Below are 22095 nucleotides of genomic sequence, written 5' to 3'. Positions count from 1 at the left end.
CATATTTTCTAGTATTTTACAGAGGAAAAAAGAATGTCAACACCTTGCTCCTTATGCATAAGAGGGAAGTCAAAGGAGGAGTAGAATATAATGTCTGCACTAACTTACGGATTTGGCTTTGTGAAGGGAAATAGGACAACAACAGCACTGTTCACCAGCTGCCCTGTTAATTAGGGGTCATGATACCCTCTGAGTAGTCTTGATGAGCACAGAAAAGCTGTCTGATTTTGGCAGTGCATACAGCAAAGAGGTCAAAACTTATGGGGTTAGTGTGGCCCAATTTCTTCCTGACAAGAGAAATTGTTCTTTCATATACATCCCCTGGGCAAAGAGAGAGATTTGATACACAGCAAGGATTAGAGGAGCATCAGTCCCTGGCGCTGGAGATGCACAAAATAGCAAGGCTATTTACACAGCCTTGCTTGTTCTAAGAAACCATTGAAAGAGCCAGCTGCAATCCTGTTTTGGAATTTGTAAGGAGTGCCTTGATGAAAATGTTTTGTATATTAAGTAATGATTACCATATTCTCTTCTCATGCGACACATTTCTATTGTCCCAGTCTTTAGCAGAAAACACTGGGGAATGTTTTGGTGCTTTGAGTTATGAATCAGCACAGAGAAAAAAGTAGAAAGACACTCTCGGTCAAACCTAAATAAAAGCAAAATTGCTTTTTATTTCTGTTTGTAATCCTCTTGTGAACAATTTCTCAAGAGCAGTTCAGTATTACCAGTACTTTTGCCATTCAAATTTTCTTGGCTTCGAAACTAAAATCCAGAAATACTTGCCAAACAGATATTTTGCACTTTTTATTTGCAGAACTTTTCACTTTTCACAGAACTGTTTCGTTACCTAAGTGATCAGATGAAAGAAACATGCATACATTATCTGTCTTTGTTCACTTACAATGTTCAAGAAATGACCAATAATTTAAAAATTCACAGATTGGATAAAATTAACAAACCAGTGAAATTTTTAATGGGCTAGTGGATAATTCATAAACAGAAAAGGTGACATTGATATCAATTATTCATTGGAAATTATTTGCTTAACTGTACAGCAGTCAAGTTTCTACTCAGCTTCAGAAAGAAGCCATTATGCATTCACTCTTGTTTGCATCCTAATTAGTTTTTAAACCTAGCTTAAAGGTGCAATATGCCACTACATCATTTAGCTTGGTGTAACTTAACAGACACGTGAAAGACAATCAGGTATGTTGTGATCACACAGATGTTGTTATCTCACTATATATCAAATACCAGATTAAAAAAAGAGAACTGGTAATTTACAGGATGTAAGAGGAAGAAATAACTGTCTCCTTTTAAACAGAAAACAGATTCTAACATCTATGATCCAATCACTGAACCTTATAAAATGGCTGGGCAGGGCAATACACATTCTCAGGACTGCATTTGCTTCCTTTGCACATAAGCAATGAGCACAGGCTCAAGCACACCTGAGCTGTGTTATTAGACTGACAACACCCAATTAAAGTTAGAGGGCAGGGGAAACTTTTCAAGTTATTTTATTATTATAAAGCCTCAAAGCTTATAGATGCATATCTTGCATATTCAAGTGACAGACACAAAATGGGAGAATCAATAGCAGCAAACACTGTGAATAAAATGAAACAGAGTGTATCTACTGTTTGTAAAGCAGCACATATTCCTAGCCATCTGTCATACTGCACACCTGATCTGCCACACACAGGTTTCCCAGAGTTGCTCATTCTTACTGCCTTATCACAAGCTTCAGAGACCTGGTACTTGTCCAGAGAGTCTTAATCCCCAGAGATTTGTGATGATGTGGGAGGCTCAAGTGAAAGAAAAATACACATGTTTTGTAGTTGAAGAGCAAAGCTTGAAAACATACTTTTTAAAACAGCTCAAACAAAAGTAAAATAGTTTTTAAAAGCCCAGCATATTGTTTTAAATATCTCATGAGTATATTTTGAACCAAATGCTTGACCCACAATGGCTCAGATCCAGAAATGCCAGTAGGTTCTGCAGTGTAGCTCTGGGGCTCTGAGATGATGCTAGAACCCTGCCTCATCTCACCTGTCTTCCACACATCCTCCAGAGTTACACTTCCTAAGGGCTCCAAGACAGGAACAAGTTATGCATGGCTACTGAGCTGCATCATGTATGTAAGTAAAATGATAGCTAACTCTTCCACTGGATCACAGGAAAATGTCCTGTGATCCAGTGAAAGAATTACTGATCATTTTTAGTCCATGAAGCACATGCAAGACCAAGTCCTTCAGTCATCCAAATGAGAAACCCAGCCAAGGTCAGCAGCACCAGGCAAGGTTAGCAGTAAATCTCCAGGCCCTGGCCTGGGATTCCCTTCCATAGAAACCAGGGCAGAAGGAGGGAATGATGCACACATACATCCCACCCCAGCTCAGAATCAAGATGCAACAGGGGCATCTGCCTGGACAAGGGAAGTGCAGACTTATCCAGAAGCTCCTGGTTTGGAAACATCTCACTGAACCAACAGAATCTCAAAGCTTAATGAAGTGTTGAAATCTATGGTGAGCAATCTAAAGTTTGTCCTTCCCTGTCTAATATCTGACTGCATTCATACCTTGATTGTACATTTCAATAGAGGGATACACGCATACAAAAAATCTAAAACAAAGATAACTTCTTCTTGTGTTCTTCATATCCTACTCTATCTCTGTATTTCATATGAGTGCCACACCAAATAAGTATTCTTTCCTGTGAAATGATACTACATGGCTCTAAATTATTGCTGGTTTTCTATGCTTATTCCCTTTTAGTGTTAAAACATCTCTCATTTAGATGGGATTTTGTAATTTTCTTGTTAGTCTGGTTCTTAGTATGCAAATTTTTTTCGCTAACAATTAAGTTGCAGAACATTTTGTATTTTCAATAAAGATTTAAGCCGTCATTACCCTATTTTTTATCAAAATAGTAATTTCAAATAAATTAAGGTACTTTGTTCGTTGATTCATTATGCAATTAATTTCTTTTCATATTCTGCACACATCCTGATGAAAGATTAACGAGCATGTACCATGCATACACTAGGGTGGAGGGAGAACATTTCTCCTTCAAATTAGTATACTGAAATATTAATATAAACAAAGCAGGAATGGTTGTAAGACATTTTTTTCAGTAAGGTATCATAATGCCCGAGTGACTAGGAATAATTTTACAATGCATGCAGAGTATAAGACATTCCAAGTCTAGAGAAATGGACTGGAAGTCTTTCTTACATCAATGATACAGTTATTTACCTTTTAACTCCAATTTTGTGATATAGTTTCATTCAATTATCCAGTATTATTACATTGTTTCTGAAAAAAAGATTAAAAACTTTGCATTTCCAAATACTCTTTTTTCATAATACATTCAATTGCTGCAGACATGATTTCTGTTTTATTCTTTTATTATTCTTTTTTATTATTTTATTCTGTTTTATTCTTTAGTATTCCTTTAGTATTCACTGTCATAAGATATGATAGTCTAAACTTGAATATTTCCTAACTTTTCCTTCAGTAATCACAGTGAGGAAGTTGTTTTGACACAGGACACACGAAGAAGAATATTTTTATCAGTTCACTTGTTTCAGATCCAGTCTTTGAAAAGAAAACTCATAAAAGCTGGGGTGGAGAATTCAAACCAGAAATTAAATGCCTTTTCATCTCCCAAGAACTGAAAAAATAAGAAAACAGCGGTTGGGTTGTAGCAGTCATATTTGAAGAATACAACCTAGGCAAGCTTTGTAGATAAGGTAATATCTCCTACCAGATCAATGGAATTTCTTAAGGGCTTATCCTGTCAAGTGTTAGAATTTTAGGAAAAAAAGAACTAAACTCTAAGATTGTTGAAATGTTCAATTTTTCTAATGGTTATAGAGTTTGACAATTGTGTAGTTTATACATTATAAAAAAATTTAACTCTGGATTCCTACCGAGACTTTGATCCAATTCCCAGATGTTTTTGAGCTTTTGATCTCAAATTCTATTCTATACTTTCAAAAAATGTCATTTTCAGGAAAGGATCTAACTTAAGCACCATGATTCAGGGTAAAACAATTCTGGTTTTGTTAAAGAAACCTCAACATCCTCTTTTTTTGACAGCTTAACTTTCATTATAGTACTGTAATAACACATCCCCTCTGAAGTTTAATTCTTTAAACTCAGGATTTGATAAAGAAACACCAGACACATTTTCACTTTCATCTGCTAAAAGCTTTCATTTTCTCTCCTGTTCTAATAGCCAGCTAGAGTGGAGTTCATTCCTATTTCAAGTATTGCAGTGTTTGTTTCCATCACTGTTAACAAAACTGTAAGAACAGTGCTATGTAGCTCACTGGCTTTAGAGGATGCAGGGGATATTCCTCCTATAACAGACAAAAGGAGAGCATTTATAGCTATACATGTCTCTGAAGTAGATCATAACTTTACAACAGAGAGGGAAGATATTTTCAACATGCCCAAAACTAAAATTTTCATGGGCTTCAGTGTATAATAAACTAAGGCAAGATATCTCACATATTCTCAGAACTAAATAATTCCTTTTATTCTTAGCTTCTCAGGCTCAAAGCCCTTCTAATGAAAAGCTTAACAACTGATTTCTCTTTTGGCTCTAGAAAGAAAGAGCAAGTCACACTCCAAACCTGTGTAAAGTCCAGTGTAATTTCTTGTCAAACTTTATTTTCTAACATTTTCATATGAATTGTTGGCATGCAGAAAGGACAGGGAGAAATATGGGCAAGTTTTCTAAATGGAAGCACAGTGCTAAGGAATGAAAGAAAAAGTTCCAGCTGATATAATTCTGCTTATTTTTATATCTCCCACTAATATTTATTTTTCTTTAGTCTATCTCTTCAAGAAATACTGCCCACCCAGCCCACAGCCTTTGTCCACCCTGGAGTAAGTAACATGTGGTTCCTAATCTGATATAATTTACTTGTGGATGCTCACTCAGTTTATCTTGAAGCCCAATGAAGATTTCTATTGACAGCTGTAGGCACTAGATTGATATGATTAGAGAGAGGACATTTCATACAAACTACTGTAATAACTGAAAATTAAGATAATCAGGAATTGGGCTGTTTGGAAGTTCTGAGCAATGTTCTTCATTCCTGTGGCTGTGGCTAACATGGAGGGAGAAGTGGCTTTCAGAGCTGAAGACAGGGAGCTAATAAAAGCAAAAATTGCCATGACTGACAAAAAAATAACAGGATAAAAATAGACAGCTACTGAAGAGAAACATGTCCTTGCTTTTCCAGAGTATTTTAAAACCTCAAGAAATGACACACATGTTTACTGCTGCAGAGATTTTTGTCCATGTTTGAGGACCATAATGATAGTCTGTGTGTGAATTATTAATTTTTTATAATAAAAGTTACCCTTTATGACTGATTTTTACAGCACCAGAAAAAATTTTCTTCTTCTATAAACTACTACAAAAGCAATGAGAGAATTCTTTATTATAAAGTACATCTTAATTTTTTCCTGCTGAAGTGTTTTCCAAAAAAATATTTTAATCAACTGTAGTGGGTTTTCAAGCTTATCAAACCCAGTAATTCAGTAGAAGTAACAATGCAGCTCAACCCAGATAATTCATGCATAATTTATGTTGTTTGTTCCTTTAAAAGGGAACGTTTTTACCTAAAAAAATAAATAAAAAATTAAGAACTGATTTCTCAAGTAATTTCTTTTCACTTATTTCTGCAGTATTTTTCTCTGTACAAAACAAGAAATGAGCCAATATTATCAGGTAAAGAGATCTGGTAGCATATGAAAGGACCAGCCAACTGCCAATTAAATTGGGGACATAATGATGAAGCAAACAGCATTTGAAAATTCGTTTCTTTGTATCACATATCTCACTTCAAGGCACTGAAAGGAAGGAGGGAATAGGAACCTGCTCAGATGATTTCCTATTCTTTAGCTTTCCATCAATTTTCCTTTCTATAAAAGGACAACTCTACAAGGCTAGAGATACCCTACACCCTGACTTTGAGGGGATTTTTGACATGGTTTTGCATGATATAAGGTAGCAGGGTATAAATGGAATTACTAGGAGACACATGCAAAGCAATAATTATCAACTCTCAAACCAGAAATACTCAAGGGCATTTGTCTTTTCTGGGTTTAGAAAAAGTCAAGTAATTGTTATTAAGTAGTTGGATGAAACTAAGTGTACATTTAGATGATGTTCTATGCGTCTGGAAAAGTCATGGGCTGTAGTAAAGAACAATTGTAAAAAACTGAAGAAATGTAGGGAAAAGCAACATACAATTCAGTATTCTGCAGAACAAGGTCTGGGTTATGACTTCATGTTGGGACGCACAAACAAGTATTCTGTCATTATGTTGCAAAAAATAAACTTTCCTGTCTTCAGGCTCCAGTAGAGAACTTAGTTTGTCACCACTACCCCCAAGAAAGATGTAAAAGACTAGACAGAGCCCAGAAGAGTTCAAAGAAATAATGATCAGACTGGGAGACCTAAACTGTTAGGAAAGAAATTAAAGTACAACATTTTTCGTTTAGAAAAGGACAAACTAAAAGATAGTGTAATATGTCCAGGTATGTAAAACATGCATGCAGAGAACTTTTCAAATTAAGGAAGAGAAACCTATTTATATGCTCTAAATTAGCAATAAGGAAAAAAGTTTCAGCAAATTTAATTACTAGGATAATCTTTATAGATGTGAGAATAGAAAAAAAAATTGCTAGAATAGATTGCTTAGGGGAAACTGTTCAATCACTTTAGTTGAAGTCTTTTTAGTCTTAAGACCATCTTCAGCTGCATGCTTGTACAGAGTCTTACAAAAAAACAGCCTCATTTGCAGAAAAAATTGCAGCTATTCCATCAGTAAAGGTAAGCACTGGTGGATGCCAAGGGGGAAATAGAGCACAGGACCAGGAAAGGTGTGTGAGCTGAAGAGCCATCTCCTGACAGCTTAGATTAATGATGAGTGGTTTCACATCACTGGGAGATGTGCAACCATGTGTGTGTCTCTGGGAGTTCTTGGGTTAAATGGATTGTGGGCTTCTCCAACTGCTAAGGATTACAACAAGAAAAGGTCATTGTGGGGAATTCAGCAACATACATTAGTGAGAGGAAGTAAGAGTTCTGTTTTCTTCCTGAGGTGTCACTTATGTATAAGCTTAGCAGGTTTGAAATCATAGTTTGTTCTCAATAAGGAGGTACTTGTAGAGAAGCAAGTTTTTTCTAAAATCCATCCAGTATAATCTTTTTAAACTAGAAGTAAAATGGCAGGCAAATGGAGAGTCCATTTATTGGCTTGGTAGATCTCAAAAATTTGAGCTGTTCTCTGTCCAACCTCTTCTTCCTTCTCAAAAAAAAAAAAAAAAAAAAAAAAAAAAAACCAAAAAAAAAAAAGCCCTAAGTTTGGGATCTCTGCCACTCAATTCCTCATTTCTTCAATTGTTCCTCCAACTCTACAATGCATTGAATCACCTCAATTATGGGAGGCTACTTGCACAACATGACACTCAGGTTGTAATTTGATGCACTGGGTTTAGCCACAAAAACCAAGGAAATCCATTACTGCAGAAGTCGGGCGAGAGGACTGTGAGTTGAATGCTGGAATTATTAGGAGAAATACCAAAAATATGCTTCACAGAAACAGATCAATTAATTGTTAAAGTCCCTGCTGGTCTCTCCCTGCTAATTTTTTTGAGCAGCTGTTGCCCTCACAACCCCAGCTGTTATATCCCAGAAGCAAAATCAGAACTAGTCAGAACTATTTTTCTGCTTTATTTCTTTGTACAGCACATTGTCTTCACTATCACTGATGTTTTTAATGGAATATGCTAAATGGTTTTCTGGGCCATTGACTACCCATTGCATAGGTCAGAGTGACATGGTGGTAGTTTAATACCTCATGCAAATCTCCTGTTCCATTTTTACTTCTACTGACCATCATACTACAATGCTGTGAAACATCAAAAGGGTCCTCTAGTTTGGAAAGCAGCACGGCAGAAGCAACATGGCAGGAAGGAGTGAAAATTGCAAACTACAGACCAAAAAGTAATCCAGCTCTACCTCTATACATACAGAGATAATTTACTCGAGTCCTACCTCTGTAGTGTGGAATCATAGAAAGGTTTGACTTGGAAAGGACCTTTAAAGCCATCCAGCCCAGACCCCTGCTATTACTGGGGACATGTTCAGCTGGATCAGGCTCAGAGCCCCATCCAACCTCACCTGGATTGTTTCAAGGAATGGGGCATCCACCACCTCTCCAGGCAACCTGTGCCAGTGTTTGATGACCTTCATTGGAAAAAGTTTCTTTCTTATAGCAAGTCTGAATCTGTAAACCCTGATGAGTGAGTTTCACGGAAAAAAAGAAACTGTGACAATGTGGGTAATCAAATGAAAATTACATCTTTACTAGAAAAGATTGTGGTATCAATCAGGGGATTTGAGAAATCAGGGTCAATTTGTAGCTGCTAGAAATGCAGCTCGGCCTTCACCTTTTTATTATGCCGTTTGCTAAGAATTAGCAATGCTAAGAGAATTTCCATTTCCTGAAAAATGTTCTAGACTTTGAAAATCATTATTGTAGCAGAAATTTTGCTTTGCAGGAACAAATGATAGACAGTGAAAGCTACAAGATGATGACAGTTTGATTGTAGATTGTGTTTCACAACTACCTCTATTCCCCCAAAAAAAACATCTATCTGCAGGTATTTTAAAATCCTGAAAGAAATCCTCTAAGTGATCCTTCATTCTATAATCCTATGACTCTTTTGCTACCTTCTCAAAGTGAAAGCATGTGAAATGCAGGAACTTCTGAGAGAACAAAAAAATAAGCCTAAAAAGGTGAGAAGATAAGCTCCAAATAGAACGCCCAAAATCAATATAAGAGTAGTTCATAAGCCAAGAACATGTAGAAGCACCATCACATACTAAGAGATTTTAATGCAAAAAGGAATTTAAAAATGACGAATTTAGATGCAGTCAAAGATTACAATAGAAGTAGTCAGGATTACAAACCTAGATTTCCAGACTTAGAGCTTGAAGTTTTCCATCAAAAGCAGTAGCAGAAAAGGGTCATCTGAGAGTAACTTTCCTAAAGAGAATTTCAGATATGTTCCTCTGAGATGGGTGATAATTTAAAAAGTATTGTGGATTTTGCAGCTATATACAAAAACTAATCTAATGGTCATCTGTCTTGGACTGTAGCAACAGAGCAAAAGTAAATAGAAAATCTGTGACACAATTTCAGGAATTTAAGGGGTTTTTTTCTGGAGTAACAACTTGCAGGAACACACATAAATAACTCATAAAACAGATAAGGTAGCAAAGCCAAAACAAAAGCAGGCACATCTCACTACAAAGAGCAAACACGGATAGACAATCCAACAATTGAGAAGGCTTAAATAGACACTCCTGTCTGAAAGCCCAGAGCTCATCTTTAGGAATATTTCTAGAGGGCAGAACTGAGATCTTAAAATCCAAATGGTCTCGTCCTTAAGGGCACAGCTGAGGGAGGAGACATTTTCAAACCTGAGCCTTAAAAGGAATAGCAGCTAGTTGTATGGTCTTCACTACCTCTATTTTCAACTACTAAGATGAAACAGAAACCAGCTAGTGAATGTGTCACAGCAGCCAATTCTGCAACTATTGATTGCTAAAGGCAAAACACACCTTTCTTCCTCTGGCCTGATGCCTTTCTACAGGAGATTTTACTAGAAAGGCTACAGGCTTCATCTGGCCAGAGTTTATTAAACAGCTGAAAGTCCAATTTAAAGAAAAGGAAACACAAACCTCCACAAAGTCACTAATCTTCCTGTAAAAACACCCTAGCATGGCAGGAAAAGGACACTTAAACAATGTAAATTATATTTTAGTGGATGAATGAAGTGAATAGTATTGCTTGTTTTCCTTTCTTTAAACAGAAATTGACTGTGGAGATAGGACAGCATTTGTATTGTACATATTAATACAACAGGAGTTGCATGCTTACGATATTTTTCCTTTTTGTTGGTAACTGCTCTTGGACCACAAACTAAGAAAGACAACAATTTAGGACTAAATAGTAAAATTGCTATTTAATGTTATTTTATTGTTGAAAAAGAGAATGATGAGAATAAAACAAATGGATTCTAGTACTCACAGTTCTGATGACCTTTATAATAAGCTTTTGATTTTCTGGAAAAATACCATAAGATATTTTAGATAATGTGACTGTTTCTCATTAATCTGATTGACTTTATATATTGTTGTTTCAGAGCTCCTTACTAGAGACAGTTTTTTGTTAATGGTGGAAATATGTTTATAATTATTAGCAGTATCGATCCAGTAGGTCAAAGAGTTTCTGCTTCCACATACTTGAAAGAATAATAAAGACCTATATAAGCTCAGACAAGCTGTTATTCTCATGACTGCTCTTCAAAGTAAGTGTATCCCATAGAGGCTGCAGACTATGCTACACACATAAATTTTAATGAACCCTCTCAAACTCTTACTTGTTAGTGCTTGGTAATAAAAATCCATATACAGCAGGGACTGTTCACAAGGGGAAAGTGAGGTTTAAGGAAAGAGTTAGACACCCTTATGTTAACCCTGCACAGGCCAATCAACTTTTAGAGAAAGCTGTCATAAAAAGGGAGGTTTTCCTGCCTTTCATCAAAGGACAGACACCAGCCAGGCTGTAGACAGATGTACCAAGCCTCTTTCAGGTTGGTGAAACAAAGGCATGCTAGTGAACAAGACCCACCATGGCAGCCCTGGTTGTGGCTCCATTCCAGGGTATTCACAAGAGGAACTACATTAGGTGTTTTCTTTCTGCAGATAGAGAAGTTGTATTAGATCTGAGAGGACAGGAAAAAACACATTTCCTGTAAGAAATTTTAAGAATTTGCTAATAAACACTTCAGAGTAGTCATTAAGAAAAATACCACCACATGTGACTTTCTTTTTGTGCTGAGAGACATCTTGTTTGTAACAACTGAAACCAGACTCTTCTGTTTAATTCATGAAATAGCTTTAACAGCATCTGCCATCTGGATCCCAATTACATCCCTATGGAAATGGCCTATTATGATCTTAAATCACTGTTTCTGTCCTATTTAAGAATGTTGTCACACTACTTGCCTGTAGTAACATTATTGAAATCTTTAGAGTGGGTACAAAGACAATTTTAAAGTTTCTAAAGGATAATCACTATATAAGCAAGGCAAACTATGACCAGAACACTGTCTTCTTTTATGTCAGCAAAGTTTTAAAGGATAGAAACTCATTTACAGTAAAAAAAATCAAATTATGTTTTCACCAGCTGCAAAGTTTTAGCTGCAGGAATTTCCATTGTTATCTGAAGTCCTCAAATCAAAGTAGATTGTATTTGAGATGACTGCTCTCTGGTTTTTCCTTTTTTTTTTCACTCTAATTTTGACTTTGCAGTAGAGCTATTGTAAGCTGGTATCAGACACTGGCCTCTTTGTCTCACTGAGGTCTATATTCTCCATTCAGCATTCATTTTCTTACAGCAAAATAACTCACATGAAGCCAATGTTTCAAACTAGAGTCCATGACCTGCCCTTGCTCTGAGGAGTATCTCAATTTACAGGACAGAAGTCTTACTAAAGGACCTTATGTCTGTATTGTTAGAGACAAACAAAAAAATTATGGCTGTATATAAACACAGGTGTAAATGAAGCATGACAATAATCCGTCCTTGCTCCTACATTCAAATGGATTGTACTGTACACATGCTGTATTTACAGATGCATTACTGCAAATATCCTTATTACATGCCTCTAGCTATTTGTTAGAAAATAGAAATATTAAACAATCCAATGAGTTCTGGAATCAATAATTCAGAGAAAGAAAGAAAGAGAAGAAATCTTTCATAAATGCTTGTTCATTCCACTTACACTCAATTCAGCAAAAGCTCTGTTGAGAGCAGCTTCCTCTCCTTTCTGAGCACTGCCAGTTTCACTGGGTGGGGCATGAAAGGAGCAGAACCCAAGGTAACACACCCCATCCTCTCCAGGCACAGCTAACATAGCCAGGAGAGATGGTTTAGTGGGAGCATAGTAAAGATTGAGTTATTTGTACTAGTGACCAATATCACCCATGTCATTTACTGCTACAGCAGTGTGAAAACTAATCTTTACCATTGGAAAGAAGATTTTTAGCCTAGGATAGTGCAGGCATTTCTAAAATGTCTCCCAAGGTAAGTGCCTCAGGAAAAAGATTAAGTATTTAAAGGATGTAATAACAGAGATCATTTGGAGAGTTTGAAAACCCTTGCCAGTCTTTTCTATGAAAGATGAAAATATCTGGGAGGAATACAAAGTCAGAGAATCTGACACAGAGAAACATGGTGGATCAAGAGCTGTAAAAAAAGGGCTGAAAGAATCCTTTTGTCAAACTGCACCTGAATAAGGAAAATGTACTAGACTTGCTAAAGAGAATTTGAAAAGGGACTGGGCCTGGGTAGGCAGAAATACCTTGTTTATGCACCAGCTCATAAAAGATAGCCTAGGACTAATTCAGATACAAATGGGGTTTTGATCTTGCAGTGGAGTTCTGAAAATATCAGAGGGTGATTGGATGGCTGGTGTAGGAGTGGTGTGGCAGAAAGGAAGGAATGAATGGTTGAATGTAAAATAATATAAAGCCCATATTTTCATCTGTGCCTTGTTTCATAACACAGTGACTCACTTCCCAAACTCCAGGACAGTTCGGTCTCCGGACTAAGCACTGCCTTATTCTTGCTCTTTAAATTCATGCCTGCTATTCATAAGGATTTAAGTTACATGAGCCTTTCCAGCACCTTTTCAGTGATTGATGGAGTTTTCTCCATTTTAGCAGCCTAAAACATTATGGAAATATGTATTTAGGCTAAAATGAAAAATTTCTATCCTCATAGCCTACTTGCTAAGATTCTTTTAGACATGTGTCCTTCCTACAGAAATTGAACATTAAATGACAACACAAAAGAACTTAATTTAATATATAAGTTTGATCATTTTAAGGTCACAAAAAATCAGTGACTATAAAAAAACCACATTGCTCTGTGAAACACCAGGAAAAAATCATATCAGGATTTGAGTTTTTCCCCTTTGCTGACCATATATAGAAAGGATTGCTGTGGAGCTCTCTTCAGCTTCTGGGGCTTCATCAAGGCTCTCCATCTATGGCCTTTAAATAGAAAGTATTTTGACTTGCTGTGGGATGTAAACATGGAATTCTCTATGTGACATACTTAATTTCAGTATTCTCCCTAATACTTTGATATTTTTCACATTCGTTTTTCTTCCCCTAGAAGAAATTGCTATTTTGGGATTAGGTGAAACCTCAATGGAGGTATAGGTAAAACAGCCAGTTTTCACTTACCACAGATATCAGCAAGAGTTAAACTCCTTTTTGGAGCTTATTAGGAGCACCTGCCTGGAACAGAAGCACAGAGAGGTTGTGTGGCAGCACAGGTGTTTGTGGTGCAGGTCACAAATGCTGGTACCCAGGGCTGGTTTGTGTCTGGGGCGAGAGAATCCCTGATGTGACCCCGAGGAAAGCCATCAGGGGCTTTTGGCCACTCTGCTGAAAGACAAAAGGCTTAGAGCTGGAAGGAAAAGAGCTAACACAAGGTGTATTCAGACATTATGAGGGCAATTATCTCAGAGTAGGAGAACCTGCTGATGACTAATTACTTCTGTGTAAAAGAAAACAAAGAAAAGCCACTGAGGATGCCATGTGGCTGCTGATTTCTCTTAGATGTAAGGATATATGGAGCAAGGAAGTGCAAAAAGGTTATGAACATCCAGCCTCTGCAAGCAAAGCAACGATGGAAAATAAAAGGAGGTACAAGAAAGAATCAAAGGGCAAAACAAAGAGGAAGCCTTTCTGCTTTCCATACCCCATAGTTTTTCCATTCCTTACCCCTTTGTAATCACATATTCCCCCCACTTTATGAAGGAAGCTACTTTAGCTATTAAAATTCAGCTTTGGAAAGTGAGATTCAAAATAAGAGCCATCTGTGTGAAATGCAGAGCATGTAGAAAGTTCCTCTCCTAGAACATAAATATGTTTACTTTCTCACAAATATTGTGTGCTTTAATTTAAAAACTGGGAATGTTGCAAAAAGTGTTGTGGAAGTCACTCTTCCAACTATAGCAAGGCATAAAGAAAAAAGTGTGCATATAAATTAAATTTTGTATGCATAAATTGTGTAATATGTTTAATATGCAATCCTCATTTTGATGGGTAAACAATACTTTGTTTTTAATCTTATGACAAAAGGACATTATTAGAAGGTATCAGCTAAAAATAGATACTCCAGAAAGAAAATAAGCTATACCAGAAATTGGTATTATTATTGGTATTATTGGTATTATTGGTAATAATTTCCATGTTTTAGAATTCTCATTCATTTTTTTAACATTTTGTTTTCCTTAGACATCAGCTTAATCAGCTGTTGCCATATCTTTACTAATCTATTTTATTTCTTTAACACTTGTAAAGATTTCTAAATAAATAAGTTAAAAGCAGATCTATGCTAACAGCTAATCGAAGCTTTTTAAGAATTTTAGCAAACCTGAATTTGTTTGCCTTAGTATTCTATATCATTTAATTAGTTGGTCAGAAAAAGGCATTAAGGTTCCACCTTGAATGTCAATAATTTTAAAATGCATCTGTCTTATTGTCACTGAATAGTCTGAGATCTGCATACTGAAGATACCTTCTTCAAAGTGAGATGAAGGAATATTAAATATTTCATTAACATATTTTTCTACACTCTCTTTTTTAATAATTTTGGCCAAATTACAAAATAAGCATTCCTATCCTATGCACTTTAACAAGCTTCCATCTAAAATTTTCCATTCTAAAAAAAACAACCACAATCTTTGTTCTATTCCAACTCATACTGGAATTATTAATGCATTCCTTTTCTTTGGCTGTTTCCAGAATCATCCTTGAAAGCCAGAGTATTGGAGACCTACATTTATTTTCATTTGTAAGTGAACTTTATGGTAATTTTTGTTCACTGAATTCATGACTCTACATCTCTGCATGGCATTGTGCTTAATTGTATTCATTATTAACAGAAAGACTGAAGGAAATTTCTACTTCTCAGGCTTTTTTCTTCAGAAACCAATAAAGAATTCAAGGACCTTTTTTGAGGACTACAGAAATCTTTGGGAAAGCACTTTTAAAAGCAATAATATTTTTAAGATAAAGGCAGAAAGGGAAAATCAATTTCTAAAATGGTAATATTTCCCTCATGGAAAGAATCCAAAATTAGTCAGCTGGTGTAGCTTCAGAAAGTAGGTTAAAAATACTTTCAGGCTTTTTCTCCTTGCATTTATTAATCCCTATGAAGTTAATGCATTTGTACCAAGACTTCTACAGAAGCTGAAGGGTTTGATTTACATTGAATAAATGTATTTTATTTGCTGAAAATGGATCCATTATAAATGTCTCCTTTTATTGCTTAAGGAATTTCTTCTCCCCCAGTTTAAAGCAGCCATGACAAAAATAAAAACACCATGAATATGCTGCCAGTGACAGCAAGTACAGAAACAAGAGAGCTGACATTGATTATTTTCTCATTTGATTAACCATGAAGGGGTGAATAAGCTGGAGTTGCATATGTTTGGTTAGAAAAGTTCTCATCTGTGCCATCATTTGCAATTCTGTTGTTAAAATCCGTCCACCAAACAATTCCAACAGTAGTCCAATCCTCCTTTTTTTTTTCTTAATAAGTTCTTATAAAGAATGACTCCCCACTTTGGAGTATGTCCTATTTCACTCCAGTAACATCCTTTATACTGTATATAGATTTATGCCTCATTTCTTTTTATACTAAACAACTTAAGATGAGGTTGAAACCCTTTATGGAAACTTCAGGTATGACACTTGACTGATCATAGATTATATATGTAACAAAAGTGACAAAATTGCAAGGCAAAATAAATTCCATTTGTATTAAAACAAAGCAAATACATCTTTTAGATGTATTTTGCTCCCAAGTATATTTCTTCTCAACATATTGAAACAGCATGGACCTTGAGTTCATCTCATAGCCCAGGCTTGGATTGAGCCAATTTGTGTGACAAACTGAAGTTAACTACAGAAAAAAACTCCTGTTCTATAACTAGAGTTTGTAGAGCTCATGTTTTACTTATACTCTTTTAGGATTTCTAGTGGCTACTGTGGCAGATTTAATTAATTCAAATTCACCTAAAAGTAGCATAATGCCAGATTGTGTCTGAAGAACCCTGATGATCAATCAGAAATCTGTAAACTGTCAGTGGCCTTAGCTCTGCTCAGTCAAAGAGATGACAGAAATAACACGACCACATTAATGCCACCAGAACACTCAGCAGCTAGGAGGGGAAAATGGGAGCCTTTTCCCCAAAAAAACCCCATCTTTGTCACTTTGAAGGGTTTAGCTGTAGGTGGGATGCATAGAAAAATACTGGTACACTGTATACACTCTGACCTCTGTGCAGAATGGACATGAATGAAGATTCACTGCATGTTTCAGGATTTAGTATTGCTGGAATAATATTTGTAACAAATATCACTGCAATAAAGACAACGTAATTTCTTGAATAGACTTTTCAAAAGAGACTCAATTCATCTTCTTTCAGGAGGTATTTGGTATACTCCAAGCTTGGGGTATAGTAAGGTCATTCCAGCATTTATATAGGATTTTCTGTCACTTCCATTTTCTTCTAATATTTGTTGTTATCAGTGACACACAGGGGAAAAAAAATCATCAATTACCCAGGAAATTATTCCAAAAAGCAGACAAAGCAGAATAGAAATCTTCATCATGCTCAACAATATTCCTTAAATGTTTGGCAGGAAAGACAAGTTCTCTTCACAAGAAAAATGTGGACAGTAATGCCTTTTATAAGGAATGTCATAAACCTCCCTGAAACCTCAAGAGACAGAACTAACTTAATATTCACCTTCTGCAATGAGTTTGCAAGTGACAGCCCTATTAGCAAACTAATTAGCAATCCGTTTTACATGGCTAAATTAATTTTCATGGCTTAATTATAAACCCTTTATGAACCAAAAACTTTCAGATGCTCCATTTTTAATAAGAAATGTTACCTTAAAACTCATCATAGTGAACTACTAATTTAAATTTCTACAGTGAGTGATGCATAAAAATATATTAATGACTAGATTATCATACTCCTTTTAAATAATAAAATACCAGCCACATGCATTCTTCATTGCTTTTATATTACAATGCAAATACAACTGTATTTTAATACAAGTATGCAATTAAATTTTTGCAAGTACACATTGCTCTGGAATCTGCTTGTAATGAGATATGATTGTCAGGATATTGCTTTCAATAGAGCAAGCATTGTTCAGTCAGCACAGTCTCATGAGGGACACATCCAGCTAGAAACTACTGCAGACAAGTCAGAGGAGACCTGCAAAGCCAAACAGTTGGTGATAAGGATTTAATGTCCACACTATATTTATTCCAGCATGGTGGGGTTTGCTTTTTAAACTTTGGGATAACTCCAGCTTGGCCTGACTGAATGACAATTTGCATCTGAAGCTGCACCTTGACCACATCTTCCAGATTGGTTTCATCCAAAAAAAAAGCCAAAAAGGATACTGAAAGGATCAACTAGAACTGCTTCAAAATGCAAACCAAAGCAGAAATCGGGAATGAACAGATTCACCTCAAACCAAGCTCTCGATACAGACAGAAATTGGACACACCCTTGAGATCAACAAATTGACCTTTTTGTCCAGAGACTTTTTGTTGAAATCTGATAATAAAATGCAAATTTCACACTTGTTACTGCAGAAACAAAAATCTCTTGAAACCTCTAAGGACACCAACTGCTCTGTAGAATCAAATAATCAAACCATTCTTCTCCATAATCTTTGGTCTGGAAAAGAAAAGGATTTTACTTCAAATGAAGAGGAAAAAAACCAACAGACAGACCTCTCAACCTCTTGCAGATTCTTAAACAAATGATTAGTAATAGACTCCCTTTCAAACAGAAATTTCAACAGTATGGGAGCACAAAATATCCACTGAAATTGCCTCTTGCATATCACTGTCATCTTCTGGAGAAAAGTTATCTCTGTGACTATCTTTCCTAATTCAGTCTAAAAGAACCAAGACCTTCATGATTGGCAATGGAGAATTTAGATTTTCCTTCTTTTCCTAGACTGAAAAATGGCCACTTGTTAGCAAGTACACAGAGAAAAAACTTGCTTACAAATTTCAGTTGATGATTCCATTAAATCAGCAAAAGACTTTAAAGATTTCAAAATCTGCTGCCTGTGACCTACACGTAAGAAAAATCTGATTTTGTAATCTTAATCCCCAAAGATTGTGTTTGGAAAAAATGACCAATATAATACAAGTCTTCTTTCACACTTGAAAAATTTTACTTTTCCTTCTCTCAGTCAGCTTCCTCAGTTATAAATCCGTTAAATATGAAATTCTACATATGAATGTTCCAATATTAATGTTTCTTTTGTGGCTTTTCACCTCCTAATTTATACCTTAGAGAAAGTTAGAATTTTGTATAATATGTTGCAGTTACTTATGAATTGCTTAACAGATCAATGTTTCAATCAACAGTTTTGCATTTTTTAGCAGCCAATAAAAACACAAAGTTTAATATCCCTGAAAGGTAGCTCTGATATTTCAGAGTGCAGTGTAAAATTCTGCATTCTAGTAAACTGTAATTATTCACACAGCCTTATAGAGCTTGACCTTTTCAAGTGGATCTAGGTTTTCTGATGGAGTGACCTCTAGATTTCTCTCTAACTGGTTTAAGACAACTGATAGAGGTCACTGACCTGCAAGTGCATCTTGATGAGCCCAAAAGGCAAAGTTAGGAGCTGAATTTAAACTCTGTCCTAAGCAAGGTTTCCCCCTTTGTTGTGAAGAATGTGAAAACAGTTTTCACATTCTTCACAACAAATAGAGAAAATAGACACCATTAAAAAAATCAGAAATGTTGACAGTAAAATTAACTTTGATGTAATTTTTTAGCCTTGTTATTTTCCATCATGTTGTAAAAATATAAAACTGAAAAACTGATCTGAGAGTCTTACAGCTGCAATGGATACATGGCTGTGGCAAAGATGTGTTTCTTTCCTGATGAACTAGCAATATAAATATATCTGTTATTTACAAGTATGTTGCTTCATCTATCAAGGCTGCACAGAACAGACTGCACTAAGTAGGTAAGTGAAGCATGGCAGAGAGTGATAAAAATGAAAAATTACTCCCACTTCAGTTATGCTAATTCTGAGCCGTGTTTACAATGTTTACAACCTCTTTTAAGGTAATGCCTGCAAGAATAGAGCTTTAATGAAAATTGCTTCAAATTAAAATATTCCTTTTCAGCTTATTTCTCTCAAACAAAAGGAATTCAAATTCAAATTCAATTCAACTCAAAAAATAAAAAAACAGAAAAAAAAGTAAAAGCTCAAAGGATTTTAAATGCCCAACTCAATAATATAAAGTACTAATTTATCTGGAAGGAAAAGGTCTGCATGATTACAAAGCCCTATTTCTGTGACACAAGTTGTATAATGAGAATAGCTCTTTGAAGTCAGGACTACCAGTGAAAGTCATTTGATAATTACCCAACAATGGGATGAAATAAGTTTCAATATTTCTTTGCATTAAGCTCCTTCAGATCCCTGTACAGAACTGGAGGGCAATTTAAAGCAGGAGGCTGATTGAAATGTTATTTTAAAATTGCCTGGAGAAGCTGAGGCAGGTTCTTTTACAATAAGAATAGTCCAGCATTTTTCATGCCATGGATTGGCAGCATGGATAACCCCAGGCTTTCCCTAGGTATACTTGTGGGGGGATTTTTGATAGGTGGAAGCAGCTGCTATCTTAAACATCCTTGATTTAACTAAGGAAGGAGAGACCAGGATTTGTGCCAAAAGCAAACTTTCCAGGACAGTAGAAGATGTAGAATACGAAGAATAGTAGAATATGAAGAATAATAGAATATACAGAAGGTGATGTTCTGTCCTCACAGTTCATGATGCCAGAGGGGGATATTGAAAGGTGTTAAAAGCTAGGCTTCAGTGCAAGCCCTGCCCCTGTGGTTGCAATTGCTAGATGCTTACAGAAACAGATTACTTCTTGGTCTTTGGTGGATTTTCCCTTCTCCAAGAAGACTTGTGTCTGCTCCCACCCTCCTGGGATTAATGAATGGTGTCAGCTTCATGCAGGGAGGAAGAACAGATCTAAAGGAGCAGTGTGCTCCCCTTCTGCTAAAGGCCAGGGCAAAATCAGAGCTGGAGGGCCTCTGTACTTCTGCTATGAGGGGTGAGCATATTGCTGGTTTCAGAATGGCAGGAACATTCAAGAAGCCTGAAAGGATGCTGGTGCTCTGCTGATGCTCAACAAGGGTAATGGCAGGTAATTATAGGCTTAGCAGCCTGCCAAAAAACCTAGGGAAAAAAAAAAAGAAATGTTGTCATGAAATTCAATTAATAAATACAGAATAATAATTTATGACAGCCAAAATAATTTTACAGAATATAGGTCTCATCAAACAAATTAATAAATTTTGTATGAGACCACAAGAATGAAAAAGATAACTGGATAGATACAGTAGTCTGAAAAGATATTTGAACCTCCATTAACTATGACTGATCTTGCTTAAGAATTAGCACTACAAAAAAACAGTCTGTTGTACAGGATAGAAGCTGAGAACTGTTCAATAGTTATATATCAGAAACCAGCTGCTTTTGTCCTTTGTCTTATAATTCAATATGTTAGTAGTATTCTTCAGGGTTTGTTTTGAGGCTTGATGTTATTCAAAAGAATAATTAAGATTCAAATGCAGATATACAACTCCTTATAATGAAAAGGTGGCTGCCCCCCCCCCAAGTAACAATATCATCAATGTCATCAAGCTTGCTTCCTCCTCGAGCACTCACAAAACAAATGCATTTACAAGTATAGGAAACATTTATGACAGAGTCTCACAAACAGTAGTGGTCAGTAATGTTCCTTAGAAATAAGAAAACAAGACGGAAATAAATTGTCAGTTTTTTTCATTAGTCATAAATGAAATTTCACAGGGATCTTGTCTGAGCCCACTTTGTCTCTTACATATGCATTAAAAAACTGGAAAAGAAGATGAAGCCTCATGTGAGGCAGTTTGCTGATGAAATGTATAATCCAGCCTATAAAAGAGGAGGGCTGGTTGCCAAGACCTTACAGTAACAAACACGAGGCCTCATGAAATGTAATTTATATATACATAAGGCAAGGTACCAAAGTACATCAAATCAAACAGACAACAGGAACATCACAAATGCTATCTATTTTTAATTCTCCCACCTTAATTTTTTTTTTCCATGCAGAAAGCTTTGAATCCAAAGTTTTCAAAATACAACCTGAAACAAGAAAAAGTCTTGAACATTTTTGGCCAGAAGGCTTATTCTGAGCTAGAAATACAAACTGAAAATGGGGAGTGGATCTGAAAGTGCTGAACAATCTGGAGAGAAGTTTTCTGGTATCACCTCTGCTCTGTTGAATACTAGTGGTATCTTGCCCATCATCCCAGTATTTCTTGGAGTCTGCCTTCATCCAATGGCTCAGTGTTCAAACAGTTTAACAATGTGAAGCAAGCTCTAATTTTTCCACCAACCACATTCCCTTTATTGCATATTTTAACAGCTCTATAAAGAATGTTCATTCAAATGTTTTAGAAGTTTTCTATGATTCCCATTCACGTTCAGACCTGTTACTCTGAAGACAGGTTATATTTCTTTCTTTTAAAACCTAGCATAGTAATTTGAAGTGACAAACATCACCATTTTGAACTACATTTACCATATCCTGAATCTCCTAGTCAAAAAAACTTAATTAAATTACCTTCATAATAGATACATACAGAAGGATTGACAAAAAATGAAGCAGTAAACTGATGTTGAGTATTTAACCTGAACTGGTGGGAGGTACCCATGGTTCCAGAAAAACTGATAATTTACTAATGTTGATAGAAAAAAATTGAACTCATGGATTAGAATGAAAGTCACAATACCAGGCCTACTAAATGGAAAGAATAACTGCAAATTCTTTGGATACTAAAGTGAGAAAGACAA

The sequence above is a fragment of the Fringilla coelebs genome (genome assembly GCF_963513975.1).
Source record: "Fringilla coelebs genome assembly, chromosome: 6".
NCBI classification, from domain to species: Eukaryota; Metazoa; Chordata; class Aves; order Passeriformes; family Fringillidae; genus Fringilla; species Fringilla coelebs.
Note: the sequence above shows the minus strand (reverse complement) of the source record.